Source organism: Lepeophtheirus salmonis, chromosome 1, assembly GCF_016086655.4.
Source record: "Lepeophtheirus salmonis chromosome 1, UVic_Lsal_1.4, whole genome shotgun sequence".
Classification (NCBI taxonomy): domain Eukaryota; kingdom Metazoa; phylum Arthropoda; class Copepoda; order Siphonostomatoida; family Caligidae; genus Lepeophtheirus; species Lepeophtheirus salmonis.
In genome coordinates this window covers 23,059,263-23,076,379 of record NC_052131.2, presented here as the reverse complement: position 1 = coordinate 23,076,379, position 17,117 = coordinate 23,059,263, and the positions used below count along the sequence as shown (strand labels likewise).

Sequence of the window (17,117 nt, the reverse complement as noted above, 5' to 3'; positions counted from 1 at the left end):
GAGTAACAGGCCTTTCACCGGCTGGAAGCCATCATTACCTCTAAGGATGGCAACATTAATGATTAAGAGAACACACGTCTATTTATGCTATTTATTTTGTTGAAATTCTATAGTTAATTAATAATTATTAATACTATTAAACATTAGGTTTTAAGTTTTGATTATTCGGATTTAAGCACAATCAAATCTTCCCACAAGATTTAAATTCTGAACGTGTTCGTGTAATTTAAAAAAATGTTGGGTTTTGTTAACTCGAGTTTTTTCGAGTTCGAATACAACTCCACTTTATGTATATCAAATATGTAGAAGAAAAACTAAGAGATCTAATTGAAAATAATTTTATTAATTTATTTTACCTAATATATATTCCGGATAACTACTTGACTCCGTGGAAATACCAAACTGTTTAAACCGGTCTGATCAAGACTGTCATACAACGAATTAACATTTTACTCTTTTCGTGAGTAGATAAATATTCCAAACAATCCAATATCTTCGAAACTCTGAATCTGTAGTAACATTATTATTTTTTTTTTTATGTAATTAGTAGATCTCCTTTCTAAAAAGCTATTGAGCAAATCTGTGCTAAGCCAAAACACGGACTAATAGCAAATCTGCAAGGTGACGTTACTGTACTTTGCTATTGTACAATACAAATAAGTAAACAAGGTACTAAATTACAAGAAAAAACTAATGTAATGTGTTATGTGTTACTATCTTAGCTGGAAGACGGCACAACTCCTATTGGCTATGTAAACAAATTGATGTCCTATGAAAGTATTGTTGTACACTTATACGCATTTTTATTAATAACAACATTAAACTAGTAACATCATTTTTTACGTAGATTCAATTTTTTAAACGATAAATTATGTTAAAAGCACATTCTAAATTTTTGACTTACAAACAGGGTTTTTTTTCAAACATTTAATTAAAATTCAAACATAAAGTAATTTTGTAAGTCATATAGCAAATATACACATATAAATACTTGCCTATGTTGCTGGTAATAGTTTAAAATTCGTTGGCAAATTAGAATTTCTTGTTCATAGATGTTTTATGTATACTAGTGGGAGTAATCAGAATTTCTTGGAGATATTAAGCGGCAATTAAATCAAATTTAATAGTATAAACAGAGATTTTCATAATATTAAATGCTGATATGTCATAAAAAAATGAAAATTAACGTGGTAACCCTGATTCAATTTGAAGAATATTTGGAAGGGTAGCTGTCGTTAACGTTTTTAAATTAGCTACAAACAGCAATGAGATCAGGAAATTCCGTACGGAATGAGGTGGAGGGGTTGCAGCCCTTCCCCCCCCCCTAAAAAATCCAAAAAATTTAGTGCATATTTTTTACTACTCACAAGCATAAAATATAGTATTTTAGAGTGTTTCCTGCTTGAAATTTTTGTTTTCATTTTTGGTTTTAACTTTTAAGTTAGACATGGCATTCTTGATACCTGGAAATCTATCGACGTCATTTTTATTTCCTTTTTTTTCACATGAGTCAAAGATTCTTATTCTTATACATACTTTCAGTTCTTAGTTCTAAATTTGTATTTATATACATTTTTCGTTTGTAATTTTTTGAAATTGAACATATTAAACAATATTCCGCAATGTAAAGAATTTTTAATTTGAAATTATAAAAAATAAAATTTTGCCAAAAATAATCGTTAAGATTAAAATTTGCTGAAATTTCTAGTTTGACATTTAAAAAATGCTAAACACAAGATATATTCGGGCCCTATTTTTCTTTGATATTCTTTTGTATATATATAATTAAAGAAAAAACGACTCATTTGAGAGAATTAATAATGCCGTCTAGAGTTCCATGGCAGATCATTGAACTATCATTTTAATATTTTTCTTTTCTTTAAACTCAAAAATAACTCATTGAGGATTTGTTCTACAAAGAGAGTAGCAACAAATGTTGCACGTGTCTTCATTTTGTGTATTCTACATGAAAGTTTGTAGCTCTAATAGCCAGTACAGTGTGTTGCAACAATACATCGTCCCCCTAATACAAATAAGAGATGGCTTTTAGTTAGACATTGTCCATTTACTCAACGATATCTATGTACATATGTATGTATAAGATATAAATGATAAAATCTTTTGTTTTCTTAATTTTTGCGTCTTCATCTTTGAACTACCCAATAATACCCATATTGTCATCCCTTTAATTTTATCCTTTTAACAAGAATGGCATCTATTCTAAATATACAGTGTGTGTGTGTACATATATATATATATATATATTAAGAATATAACTTAGGATTACCACGTTATGGTATGTACTAGGGTTTCTCTACTACAGGCTTTCGTTTATCCGGGATTTACAATTCTGTAGAAAACCTGCATTAAGTTCTTTCATAATAAATATAAACTTCATTTAGTCATTACAATCATTCATGGAGCAGTAAAACAGTAATAGTGTGTAACAATTTATTTATGGTTCGAAACAGGGGCTCTTGTGGCTATATTGAAACAATTTCGAAGGGTGGTGGGGGTTGCAATCACAGACAGTCGATTCGAAAAGTAGGCATTGAGGACAAACGCACGTTGCTCGCTACTCCATCGCATGATCGTAACTGACTCTGCTCTTTCATCACTTGTTAATTAGATTTATTATTGGGGATATGATTGAGCTACGGAATAATAAAAAACGGGATCCGAAGGTTCTAAAAAAAAAACATTGACACACTTAGTGAGTATGATAAAAATCGAGAAAATGAGAATTAACTGAAAATGTAGTATTTTTTCTGACAAAATGTGCAAACTAATTCCTAATCATTTATTATTTACTAATCGGATCCCAAAATTTCAAAAATATTTCCCGGGATTCTGCACAAAGAGAATTTGCCGGGAAATGAGAAAAACTACTATGTACTTACAAACAACATAGATACGAACCTAATATCTATAAACTGACTCTTCCTCTAGTCTTCCCTTCATTTCATTCTTTTTCTGTTTTGTTCTATTTAATGTCAATAACAATAATAATAAAAATGTCAATTTTCAGCTTACCCAAAAAGAAAGCCCCACCACCACCACCCTTCTTTGATTTAAAAATTCATTCCTACCATAATACATTAAGTAAGAGACTTTTTATTTATTTTCGAATGTTCAGTAGGGTGAGGATTGTCTGTCAAAATCCTTATCTGTTCATCATATACAATCCCTAAGCTTTTTTTTGGTATTCTGTGAGGGCCACATGAAAAAGGTTCTAAATTCTAAGCATTTTTTTTTTTTTTTGATGTGGTTATAGAGGAGAATAGCTTAGCAGTCATGACTTTTAATTAAATCAGCTGCAAGCAATTATATTATTTTCAATTCTATTCTGAGTCCAACAAGGACAGTTATAATTTTTTAGAGAAGAACAGCAAAACTGTCAAGACGTTTCATTAAATCAGCTAGAAGCAGCTATGAAAGTGCAGGAATTACACTAACATCTGGGTCATCAATTCTATTTGGAGTCCATCAAGGACAATTAAAAAAGAATTGAGAGAAGAACAGCTGAACTTGCATGGCTTTTCATTAAATCAGCTGCAAGCAGCTATGAAACTGCCAAAATTACTCCAATGATGACTTTTAATTCTATTTCAAGGACAATTCAAAGAATGTTTAAGAGGAGAGCTGTTTAGCTATCAAGATGTTTAATTAAATAAGATGCAAATAGCTTTGACAGTGCAGGAATTACTCGATGTCTTAAATTCTACTCTGAGTTCAACAAGGACATTTACTTAAAGCTCCCCAACAAATCCTCATTAATGATCAGAACGTAGTAATTTCGTTTAAAAGCGACGATTAACTGTGAGATGAAGGAAATAAAACAAGTTCTATTCTATATGAAGTAAGGACATGTACAGCCAGGAATTGATCCGATGTCGATCCTTAATTAAACTCAAAGTCTAACAAGGACTTCAGCTTATAACTCCCAAACAAATATTCGTTATTACATTCTATATTTTGATGTTCTCTCCTCAAGAATGATAAAATAATTATAGCAGGCTTAGAAAATAAAAACCAACAACAACAAAAATTGCAAACTAAAAATGCTTAAGATTTACAGTCCTATTACTGAGATTGCAATTTCATTAAAATTTGTTGATATTTACCTTGTGCACAAAGATAAATAAAATTTTGGAACAATGGACAAAAACTATGAGATTCACCTTTTTTTGTTTTTGAATGTACCTAATCGGTTTTTTTTGGGGTTTTTTTTTGGTTTTTTTTGTTTCTTTTTTGTTTTTTGCCATACCTATATATTTTTAGATTCTAATAGTTTTTACATTATTACCAAAAATTGGATGAGAGATTCACAAGATATTTACTGTGAACAATCCGTACATCACTGTATGCTCTTTATTTTATTTTGTGCAATAATTATTTTTGGAACGAATTATAAATTAGTTTATTTTAAATCCGTTTATATCTATTCAACAATTTGAAGTCCCACAAAATATATGAGAGAGCCCAAAAATTGGATATTAAATTTTTTTTTTTTCCAAAATTTAATCGACTTTGTGCTCAAGTTAAGTATTAATATGTATTTCACACAGATTTGTTCATTCGTTCCATTCACACAGAGGAGCAAAAAAAAAATTATTTGAGAAAAGTTGTGGGATCCACCTCACCCTAGTACATTTTTGGCTCTATTCCCTACCTAATAAATACAAAGTTATTCTGACCTTAGTCAATTCATTTAAAAGGCAAATGAGTACAAGCCTTGTTTTGGACATTTTTTTACAGCAAGGAGGAGGGGAAAATACTCCAGAAATATGGAATGACCTTCAATCGACATAACTGTTTTCAGCATATTTTTATTAAGATTGTATATATTACTTGGAAATAGGAGGGAGATATATAAATACTTGTTGGGAAGCGCAGATTATACCAAATCCCCTGATGCCTATGACAACAGACAAGCACTTTAGTCTACCTATATTGATGAAAACATGAGTATATTTTTTGGTCATGTTAAAGAAAAATGAACACGGTAACCCTGACAATTTAAAGAATGTTTGGAAGAGAGCAGCTTAACTGTCATGAAGTTTGATTAGATTATGATGAGGGGAAGAACAAAATAAATAGGGACATTGGGAAGAATTACTCCGACAAGGATCCCCAATTCTACTCTGAGTCCAACAAGGACTTACAATTATAACTCCACCATAAATCCTAAAAGTTACTCTCTGTCTTTTTCGACAAAAGACCAGGAGTGCCCGCAGGGGGTGGGCCGTGCTAGAGCCCCCTCCCCCAATGAGATTTTTGTTTTTTCTAGAAATGTTTGCCCTCACTCAGTCAAATTATTTTTATTTTTTTAGCAAAAAAATTAATTTTCTGTAAATAACTTTGAATTTTTTTTTTTAAATTCCAAAAACCTAGACCCCAAAAAAAAAAAAAATATATATATATATAATCTTGCTGACACCCTTGTACACGAAGGTTCACTACTCAGGAGTAATATAATAATAACAACAGCTAACTAAGTAAACCAAATTTCATTTTTCAGATTTTAATTCCACGAAAATGTGCCAGATAAAAAATACAAACGATTTACATCATTGTCAGGATATCTATGTTCATTTTTAGTTTTCTTTTTTTAAAGTGCCCAAAACACTTCCGATAAGTATCACTGCCTGTACACTTATTCTAAAAAAGTTATAACTTATTCTCCTTGGTCCTTATAATTTCGTTATCATTGATATAAAGTATAAAAAACTAAGGTTGACGTACATATAAAGTAATATATTATTTAAAGTACTAAAACGGTAAAGGATTCGAACTACATTCGAACCACAGGCTACTGTGTTGTGTATATATAATGATCATTTATTAATATAATTAATAGGAAAATATTGTCCTCTAAAAGAACACTCATTAATTTACCTCTAATACATGAAACATATTAATTGTTGTACGTATAGTAAATTAGTAAAGATAATAAAGTAAGAATTGTTTTAGGTATCATAATATCATTTTATTTTAAATTAACATATACCATCGTATTTCAAAAGTGGTTCTAGAAGACTATTGCCAGAATGACATTTTACTGAACAAACACTTTGCAGATTGATTACTTTGCCTAAAAAATAATATTTGCTTGAAGTTGTTATACTATGTCATTATCTATTACTCTACTCCAATGACAAGTACATCTTGATAATTATACTGTAAGAAACATCCTCAAACAGGACTTGACCAAATACATAGGAGCTCTCACAGGTTTGATCGAAACGATTTATTCATTCACATTGTCCATTAAATCTCAATCATTGACTTCTTCTCTTCTTTAAACATTTTTTATCTTTCTAATTTATTTGTATAATTAATTATTGGACAGTTGTCATGATTTTTATTCTAATAGCAGTTTGAAGCATTCTTATAACCAAATGAATCAACTATAAATAGTCAACACTTAATCATTGTAATTTGTGGCAAATAATTAAATATCTTAACATTAAAGATGGGGTAATATGAAGTGTTCATTCGGCAAAGTGGTTTTTGGTAAAAAGGTTTTCCGAAATGTCGGACGCACTAAATTAAGTATCTTTTTTTACAAAATGTCCCCATATAGACCTTTGGAAAAATATCCTTTTGTCTTCTTTTTGATAGTATTATTAAAACATTCATAATTATTCATAATGAATGAACATATTGGGCTAGCCAATCCCTTTATATATATATATATATTCTTATCAATCAAGAAATGATAAAAAAGATGAAAAATTGCTAAACTTGAGTAAAAAAGGCAATTGTGATTGGCTAATTGATTGAGTTAATAAATCTCTAACATACCTCAAAGATGATTAATAAAAATATGGACTCTTGGAAAAGGTCTAACTAGGTATCTAGGTTTGTAACTCGTACAACCCTAATAGTACTATCTAGTTCCAATCAAAAAATGAAATGAATCATTTTAAATGAAGAATTTACAATAGGAAAGATCGGAGGGAGTTGTAACTAGAGTAGTGTCGGTCCATATTTATTTGGTCCAGTCGAGTCTTAGGACCAGTCATATAGGTCTTCGTAACTTTCAGTCCATTGTACCGGTTGTTAAGTCCGTCAGTCCTTGGGACTAGTCTTCAGAAATGTTTGTCCTCCTTGATTTTTTTTTTTTCCCAATATCGTGAGTTTATTAAGCCGAATAAGATATGTATAAAAGGTATTGCACATATCTTGCAAAACATATCCCTGTTTTCATTATATGCAATATGCTGCTTGATAATATTATTTATTATATTGTGTAGCTGAATAATTAAAAATAGAAAAACACCCCCAATAACGTCACGAGGGACATATGTTACCTTCTTTACGGGACCGAATAGTGGGACTGGACTGCGATCTTAAATAAGAATCGACACAATCCTAGTTGCAACATTCCCTTTTTCTTGAACAACAAAAAAACTATAGGCATAAAGCTTACATCATAATTGTAAAATATCATTAGGGATGGGCAAAACGTAAAGACAATTATCGTTTCGAGAAGGAAAAATAGTTGATGTTATCACTCTTCTTTCTTATCTCTTTTCAAATTCTAATGAATCGTCGCTGTGTTAATATCTAGCTCTGAATGATGAATTCCCGCCTACTTTAAGTGATTTTTTTAAATTCATAATGGTATTTATGTATAAATAGTAGAAATTAACTAAATCTACTATATTTATGTCATATTTTATTAAAAGCGTAGCTTTAGTAGAAGTTGGAGTATTCAGAGTGACCAGATAGTTATTGCAAAGTTTTGCTGTCTATTTCTAAAACAAATAAGATAGAAAGGAATTGTTAACGTACATATAGTAGCAACGCTATGGCATTAAATAAAACTTTACAATATTTTTCCTGATCTAATGGTACTATGAGTCTTGAAGGATCTCCTCTTTATAACAGTAATTCATTTTCTTCTCCTAAAATCTTATAAAAGGAAGCTGATGTTGGCATAAATCTCAATTCAGTAAAAAGAATATTTCTCACTCCCTTCTTATCCTCGCATTCTCCGAAATACGTACCCCAAAATATAATGTTGATCATTGTCAAAAATATGAATGATAATCTTGATCAACTTCTTGTCCAGTTATTGGATAAAAACTGTTTTGGTGGAGTTAAAGGATACATTATTTTTGTTTTTCTGGAAGAGATTGCATTTGAAATATTGATTATTTTGCCATCAGATCATACAACTTTATCAAAATTCATCCAATCACGAGAACCACATCAGTAATTCAGGATATAATTTATATTAATTGATAAATGTTCAATGGCGCATTTGAATACGAGTAATCGCGGTTGGATAACTCGTATACTGAGTACTAATTCAGCTCCGCCAAAAAATAGGAATTCAAATTCTATATAAAGTTGAATTAAATTTCGGAAATCTAACAACTTTCCCTTTAATTAAGTCTGCAAGTTCATTCAAGCATATTAATCTTATATAGAGGTGCAAAATAAATGGATTTCTGCAATGTATTTTCAATTTTTGAACAAATCACCCTCCCACCACTTCTTCTACAGTTTGAAAAAGGACAATTCATTTGATTTAATTAATCATTATTTCAACTAATAAACAAAGGGGTAGCAATATATGTGAATATTAATGTGCCCACTTGATCCTGATAATGACTATAACGAGATGGTTTTGTAACAAAAAGGAGGAGATTGTCAACATGAACAGAAAAGTTATTAAATAGTTGAGCAATATACATTTATAAAACATTGTTCAAATCTATAGTAAATAAACGATAGATTTAATTCCTGGAATATTTTTGAGTTCAGAGTAGAGTAAATGTTTTGACCTTGATATGAGCATTATGAAACATTCACATTCCTACATAACAATATGTTGGACATTGGTATGTTAATAAAGTATAATCTTGAAGTTTATTTCCTCTAATCATACCATTAAATCAGCTTAAGTCGTGTTTAGTGAACTGGGATTTTTTGTACCGTAAATTTTAGGAAATGCATACAAATCCATATAAATAGATTTTAACTCCTGAAACATTTTTCAGAATAAATGTAACTTTTTTTGTAAAAATGTATTTTCATGGAACAATTCATAAAATTTAAAAATTTTAATTAAGATTTGATGAATTTGTTCTCTTTCAAGTAATTCCTTTGTTTTTCCTATTTCTCTTTTTTTTCAATTGAAGGAATACGACCCATATCAGCTGCTATTCTATGAACTCAACCTCATAAAAATTATGGAGATTATTTTTGGCACCTAAAATTCACTTAAAGTAATGAATATTTCATATAAACCCTATAATACAAATTACTTCTTGATTTATGGAATATATTACTTTTATCATCAACAGAGTAAATACTTTAGAAATATATCAAAGGAATATAGAATGGGCACTCGATAGAGCCCAAAACCTCCGCTTAGTATCAAATTAAGTTACGCATCTCAATTTGTTCCAAAGTCATAGTCGAATATGCATTCTTTATTTTTTTTTTTTTTTGTGACCTTGATCTCTCAAAATTTAATGGACTCTTACTGTGAACCTATATATTCTTCGTACCAAGTTTGATCAAAATCGATTAGTAATCCTGGTTACTAACAAATAAACTAACAGGGATTAAAAGATAACCTTCGTTCAACTTTATAAATCAGCTTTTATTTAAAAAAAATAATTTTCAGGGTGAGGGGAGGGGATTATTTTTTCTATATAGAGTGCTTAGAATATGCTCATATATCCAAAAATAGTGTTAAAATTGAATGGAAATTTAAAACCCCTTGCTATTTTAAACAACATCACTTTATCAAATATCTTAGCAATGAATCACACAAAATTATGATGTGAAATATGAAACAAATCACACATTTATTAACTAAAACATTATATCCCGATCGACTTATTATTTTTAAAATATAGATAAATGGAGTTTTTGTCACTATATGTGGGTTCCACTCTAACTAGATTGTCATACGAATACGTAGTAAAAAAAAGGTTTATTGATATATAATTTCTAGAAAATATGTACTAAATAAACTACCTACATATGAATAACATAAAAAGAAAACGTTATTGCGACTATTAAAATATTAAGTGTATATTATAGGTATATGTAGTCTATAAAGTGGCCTTTTTGAGAGGAAGGGTCTTTTTAATGAGTTTTTTTCTAAATTGGCAATCTCTCTCCTTGTTATTTGCTCTTTTATAGACTCGTATGATTGTTAAAGACCTTATGTTTTACTCATCTGTTTGACTGATATCTAATTTCCCTTTGTACAACCTTATATGTGGGACATATCAATACAAACGCAAGCTAAAAGGATTGTCCTTAAAATTGATTGTGAATACCTTTGTGCTTAGTTAATATACCAAAAATACACTTGAACAAAAATTAAGTAAATGAGAAATATCCATTTTATTTTTTGCATTAGATATGCATACAGTCTTATATTTTATCGACAGCCTTCAGTCAATTATAAGATTTGTATTCACATTTCCGGGGTTACTTAAGATAAAAAAGAGTTTTGTCTGTAGTTTAAAACCTATATTTGTTTAAAAAAACTGATATTGGCACCGATATGGCCTTTCAAACTGATATGTATATTCAATTTTTAATTAGGAATCTTCATTGAAATCTATTTACATAAAAAATATTTCCTCCTTTAGCGAACTTGCACATCTTGAGTTCAGGAGAATAATTTCTCCCGAGTGTGTTGTCCATTAAGCTACGTTGTTTCACTTAATTTTGTAATCGTGAATATCAATTTTTGCTACTTTAAGGGAAATTTGCGACGTCTCTACAGTGATGATCATAATAATTGCTTAGTTTTTTTTCTTAAACAAAAATTTCAAACAAAGTACAACAAGCATATAGAAAATAAATTATTAATTAAACTTCAAATAACGAACGTGATATCACAAATTGTTATTATAAATGTAATCATTGATGTCCAAATATGGAGATGGATGGAAAAAGTAGAGTATTAATATAGAAATTATAAGATTGTCTTTGGTATTAGAACTTTGGAACTCTTCAATCTATTTCTTGATTCTTAAATGTTGATAATCTTAGATAAGAATTACAAATAGTCATTTTTCTGCAAAGTGTCCCAAATTATCAAACTCCTTTTCTATGACTTTTTTTATATGTATTGAGAATACTTCTTTCATAAAAATGTATACGAATATACTCGAAAATCAATTTTTAGAAAAATCCCAAACCTGGGGATGATTTGAGGAATTATCATAAACTTATATAATCAAATTATTTAGATAAATCCCTTGGAATCATCATGTATTGAAAAAAATTTAATAACAACATACGTATCATATTTGACCCTTGAGATTTAAAATCATAGATTTGAGTAGTTTGACAATTTTTTGGCTCGGAAATTTTATGGAGATTCCAATAATATTAATCATTCGTGTGTTACAAATATTAAAACTCTGTATTTTTTGAAATATTAAAGATAAAAATTTAAAGAATATTATTAATTTTTTTATAATAACATCAAAAATAGTAAGTCAATTTCAATGAAAATTTATGAAAAACATAATTTTGAATCAAAACTCAAATATTTTTATTGTTAGAAAGGACCGTCGACTCTTATTTAAAACAAAAACAGAAAATTCTAACAAAACTTAAACCTAGAATGAAATGTGAAATTTAGGGGACCAATTCGGGACCCAATACAGTCTAATAAGATAAATAAATGCTTCCAACTATAGCTAACATTCTTGGGTATATTTTCTGATTTTAGAAATGTGAAATCAAACCTTATAGGTGACAAAAGGGTTTATGTAGTATTTTTTAATCATTTTAAAAAGACAGTCCTATAAGTCCAGTCTTTAAAAAAATTGCCAGTATTAAAACCGGTTTTTACCGTCTTTATCATAACTACAACACCTAAAACGGACGCACTTACCAATGTTATAATAACAAGGTTAGTCATAAACGACTATCAGTTCTTAATGTAAATTTACTAGCATAACGGATAACGTCACTAGGATCCCTAATACAGGAGTATACTATTGAGAATAATTGAAACCCCTAAATAAAGCATTAATAAATAATAAATCAATGGAAAAAAACAAATTTAAATTACTAAATTGTGTAGTATGATGTATTACATTTACTTAGTGTTTGATCGGTCTAAAAAAAGTTAAGTGACTGCAGTCCCAATAAAATTTGTAAGTCCTAGTCGACCAATCCTTGTCGTAGAAACTAAAATAGCTTAAAACACGTAATTACTATTTACTACCTCATTTGAATAGCTGAAGTTTCATCACAATTTCATTATTATACATCACATCATTCATGGAGACAAAATACCTGTAGAAAATGTGTGACTAGAACGTATTATTTTCCTAGTTGCCATATATATTCTTCAATCCTAGCTATGAGTGAAGAAAATAAAAAAATAGCTTAGACCGTAGGACTGAAAGACGAATATATCTGTCCTTAAGACCATTGAATGGTAAAAAAAGATCGGTTTGATAAAAAAAAAAGAGACTGATTAAGTGATCAGTCCTAGGATTGATCCAGTACTATCTGTATGTATTATATAAATTATGTAAAAATTAACTCATCATATTTTCTCTATTTTGTTCTAGATTGTTTTTGTGTTAACTCACAACGACCCTACATATTCTATATGTTTCCTTCCTAAAGATCAAGTCATTAAAAGTAGTTATACTGCTTACTACTTTGTAATGAAATAAAACTGGGAGGGAGGAAGAATAAATTACACGTCCGAGTTTGATACGTTTTAAATTAGTTCTAATCAACACATAAATAAGTACTAATTACAAGGTGTTACTCGTTTTATGTCAATAAAAAATGTGAAAATGAAGGTAGAATTTTTAACACTATAATTTAAAGCACCTGATATATACTTACAGAGTGCTAACGTAAAAATGTCCTATAATATATTGCATATTTTCTATTATTCTGATGATAAATGAGTGAACAGAAAGGAAAAAGACAATAAATCTATGATTTCTTTCACGTACATGTACCTATTCGTTTTGATGAAGTTGCGTGTATTATATAAAATAAAAGCTACCATTCTTCGCCTCAGTCCTTTTTTTGAAAAGAAGAAGAATCGAAGAAATCAAAAGGAAAAACAAAGGAACGAGTATTAAGCAAAACAGTTGATTAAATTCGATAAACCTCGATTAAAAATTACTAAATCTACAATTTATCTTCAACAGGGCATTATTAAGATAAATTAAGAATGGCGTGTAATCAGATTTAATGTTTCAAGGGCATAATGAAAAGTATTAGTGATAAAATTCAAAGGAATAAGAAGCATTTTTATGAATCACGGGGTTTGTAATATCCCAGTTCTCTAACGAAGGGATTTCATAGTTGGAGTGAATGTGTGCACTGTTCGGTTTACATATATGATATGCTCAAAACGAAGCAAAGGGATAATTGTATCAGTATCCTGGAGCGCAAGATCAATAATGATCCCCACCTTAGCTTGATGATACATGTTACTGGCCTTAACGTGAATGAGAGAACCAATATAAAAGATAACCGTGATAAATCGTTTATAAGACTGAACAAAGGCTGTTATTACCAACAAATGGATCAAATGTCTTGAGGAGGCCATCATTGAGGGTTGTGCCAGGTGTAACCCCTGTTTTGAGGCTTTCATTAAGGCGGTAGCTGTCAACACAAATTGGAAACTAGGAAATTAAGTGCGGAAAAAATTTGTATTCTTCCACGGGTTATTGTCGATTTCTATCAACAAATTATCCTTAGAAACTCTTTGGAAACGCCGTAAATTCAAAATATTAGAAATTGATGCATTATATTTAAAAGGCCAAATCGGGAACAAATACAGTTTTAAATATAATGAGAAGATTTTTAATTATACAAAACATTCTTGGGTATCTCGGGTCATTCCAGAAATTTGAATACAAAGCCGGGAAGTAACCTCAGTACATCAATAAAATACTGGGCTATATGTAAATATGATATTAAAAAAAAGATATTTCTCCTTTGGGTGATTGGTGTTCGAGATTGTTTTTATGTTTACACAGCATATATATAATCAATTTGGCTTATAATATATCAATTTCATTGTGATAGACATATGTAACATAAAGTTATAAGCCTCTGAAGGGTAAGTTATCAGATGGGACATTTTTGCTTATGCACTCTATACCTATATATATACTCATAAGTAGTATAATAAAACCATTCATAGATGAATAAAATTTAATACATGCAATTACAGATTACCCAAATCCCCTATTGGGGGAATATAGACAAACACACTTACGCAAAAGTTTATGTATATATGTATCAAGGACGCGCGTATCTTCACTAACAGCACAAGGATTGGACAAAGTTTTAAAAAAATATATAATACACTTGAAACACTTTTGTATTTGAGAGTAGCTAAAAAATCGGAGAACCAAAAAGGGTTGTTTCTACAGGATAAATATAGCAGAATTAAAAATGAACACGGTACTTTTCATGACTACTGTTGAGTGGAATTTGTGTAGCATATACTCGTATCCTTTTCTTCTTTCTTTCTTTTGTCCGAAAGAGCCCCAAGAAACGTCCCACACACCCATTGCAGAAACGTATATTTTGAGAGAGAAAGAGGCAGAAGGGGGGAGAGAGAGCGATGAAGAAGATGAGCGGAGCAGAAAGTGAGTAAAAAGGACATAGGATTGTAACGAATTCCTATCCTATATATAAATCTGTATATATATCACAATTTGTGTGTGTGTTTATGGGCCCCTTATGGGTACACACAGAGTTGGGCCTAGGAGGCTGTAGATTTGATGAAGTGCCTCTTTTGAACATGGTCAGGATAAGAAGGATTGGACCAATTGGAGGGATATCAAATAAGGGGCTTTAATCTTTACCCAAAAAAAAAGGTGTGTTTTTGAGCTCAAAGAAAATAGATAGGGGATTAAGTTATAAATCAAAAAGTGAATGACGAATATGGACATTCCTTAAATTTATTCAAAATCAAAAAAGTGGTGTTTTTTTTAAGTATAAAAAATGTATTCTCAATAAAATATTGAATTCCTAGGAAATAAAGTTTTTACAAATTTGTCTGCGGATTCGTTAGCATATAAATTTGACATATCAAAATTCATGTTTAGCTAAAATATCTGTCATTTTCTGAATATTTTTTCCCCTCAAACGTCATTCTTCAATTTTTAAAAAGAAATACCAAAAAACTATGAATTTTACACATTAAATTAATATTACAAAGTATAGTTGTTTTTTTCCATTTCCAGTAAATTTAACTAAATAATTTTTGCAACATTTGAAAAAATAAAACAGTTAACAAAAGGGTATTTTTTCGACAATATTATTCCTTTTAAATTTTTTGATTTTTGAAACAGATGAAAACCTAGATATACTTCTTTGGTAAAGAGTTTTATGTACAATACATAAAGCTCTTATGGAAAAAATATAAGTAATTTAAATAGGAAATTTTTGACTGTATATTAACCATCATAAGTTTTGAAGAGATAATACAAGAATTATGCAAATTCTCAGCTAACAATTAATGTATGTCGTAATTCAAAGATTTAAATCAGAAATAAAAGATATTTTGCCTTATAATTGTAACGAGAAGTATATAACTTCAAAATAAAAAATGATATTAAAAAATATGCATTCCGCATTGAAGTAACGATCATTTCCATAGAAATTTAAAAACTATGCCAAATTATATTGCTTAGGGATTCAGTCAATTAATAAAGAAAAAATACATCATTATATTTTATCTAATTATGTGCGTACAAAGTATTATTAAATCACTTAGCAATAATATAGCGAAAGATTACAATGTACAATAATATACTAAGGATTTAATAGGAATTTATTTACTAATTGATATATATAACTTAAATAAATTCATCATTATGATCAGTTGGATATTGTTATATGTATGTAATGTGCAGTAACCATTTCTTTGATAACTTTTAAACTATGAAACTTTATTTTTATCTAACGGGTGGTCCATTGACATCTGAACACTTACTAATACAATAATTAATTGAAATTTATTCATATTCCGATACATTAAAGCATACAAAATTAGTTCCGAAAAAATAGATTATGTAAAAAACGAGAAAATGACACTTGAACGTGATCGACAAATTTCCATTCACGAACTCCTTGACGCTGGGGGTCTCCAGGACCATCGTCTACGCTGTCTGCAAGTACCAAACGATGGAGAAGTATAAGTGATTTGTCAAAAAGGTCAAACTGGGCCCGTATGAGTTAAAGAAAATAGACCAGGCAATCCCCTCAAGTTCATGAGGGCCCATGCAGGAGATCTTGTTGTTTCACACCAGACTATCTAGAGAGCTATAAAAAAGTGGATGGAAAGAACATTGTGAGGACGGAGAGGCCACATTTGACTCGAGCAATGAAAGAAACCCATCTCCTTCTGTGAAAGACTCTTTTGAACCAGTCTTTTGAGTTCTTTGGAACTCCTTTTTGACACTTTTGGTCCCCGTACAGCCCTGATACCAACCCTCTCGACCACACATTTTGGGCGCATGTCGAGTGGAAGCCCTGCAGTGTCCGTCATACAAACACTGAAGACCTCAAAGCCACTGTCAGCCAGCACTGGGACGCCATGAAGAGGAATAAATCTGCAGCGGCTTCTGCCATCTTTGCTGCTAAGGGCGGCTACATTAATGATTAATGACACACATCTATTTCTAGTATTAATTTTGTTGAAATTATATTTTTAATTAATAAATTATATCGTGTTGAAGTTTAAAATTCAAAATGTTTAGATTTTTAATGGGCCACTCAGTAATACATTTACTCCCCAGAATGTCCCTGAAAACAGTTATTGCGGTCAAATATGGATCAAGACAAACGTCAAGAAGCACCTGGATAAAATTGTGGGTCTCGGAGAATCCGAAAGGAATGGTCATCTAATGACTACTGAAGCTGTAGTCAAAGCATTCAATGAGCTATAAGATGCCAAAGTAGAGGCGTACATCAAAAACACCTGCATCAAATTCTCCCCCCGCCTAGAAGCCGTTATTACTACCTACAGTGAAATATTCTACATTAATTATCGTTAATATCATTATTATAAATTATATTAATTAAATTTTTTAGATATTATATATCATTGTTTAATTCCTTCAGTATAA

General features: G+C 30.0%; 1 protein-coding gene across 9 annotated transcripts in view; it reads right to left on the bottom strand.

Annotated features, from left to right (window-relative positions):
• Positions 1-17,117, bottom strand: part of LOC121123780 (band 7 protein AGAP004871) — a 179,097-nt gene that overhangs the window by 138,746 nt on the left and 23,234 nt on the right. For 6 of the 9 annotated variants that reach the window (XM_071889434.1, XM_040718907.2, XM_071889439.1 and 3 more), the window contains exon 1: positions 14,255-14,476. The exons of 2 other annotated variants lie outside the window; for them this stretch is intronic. The gene's annotated coding sequence lies outside the window, so the exon portion shown is untranslated. Of the gene's footprint in view, positions 1-14,254; positions 14,477-17,117 lie in introns of those variants that run through there. One more of the 9 variants, XM_071889479.1, reaches the window with a different exon arrangement.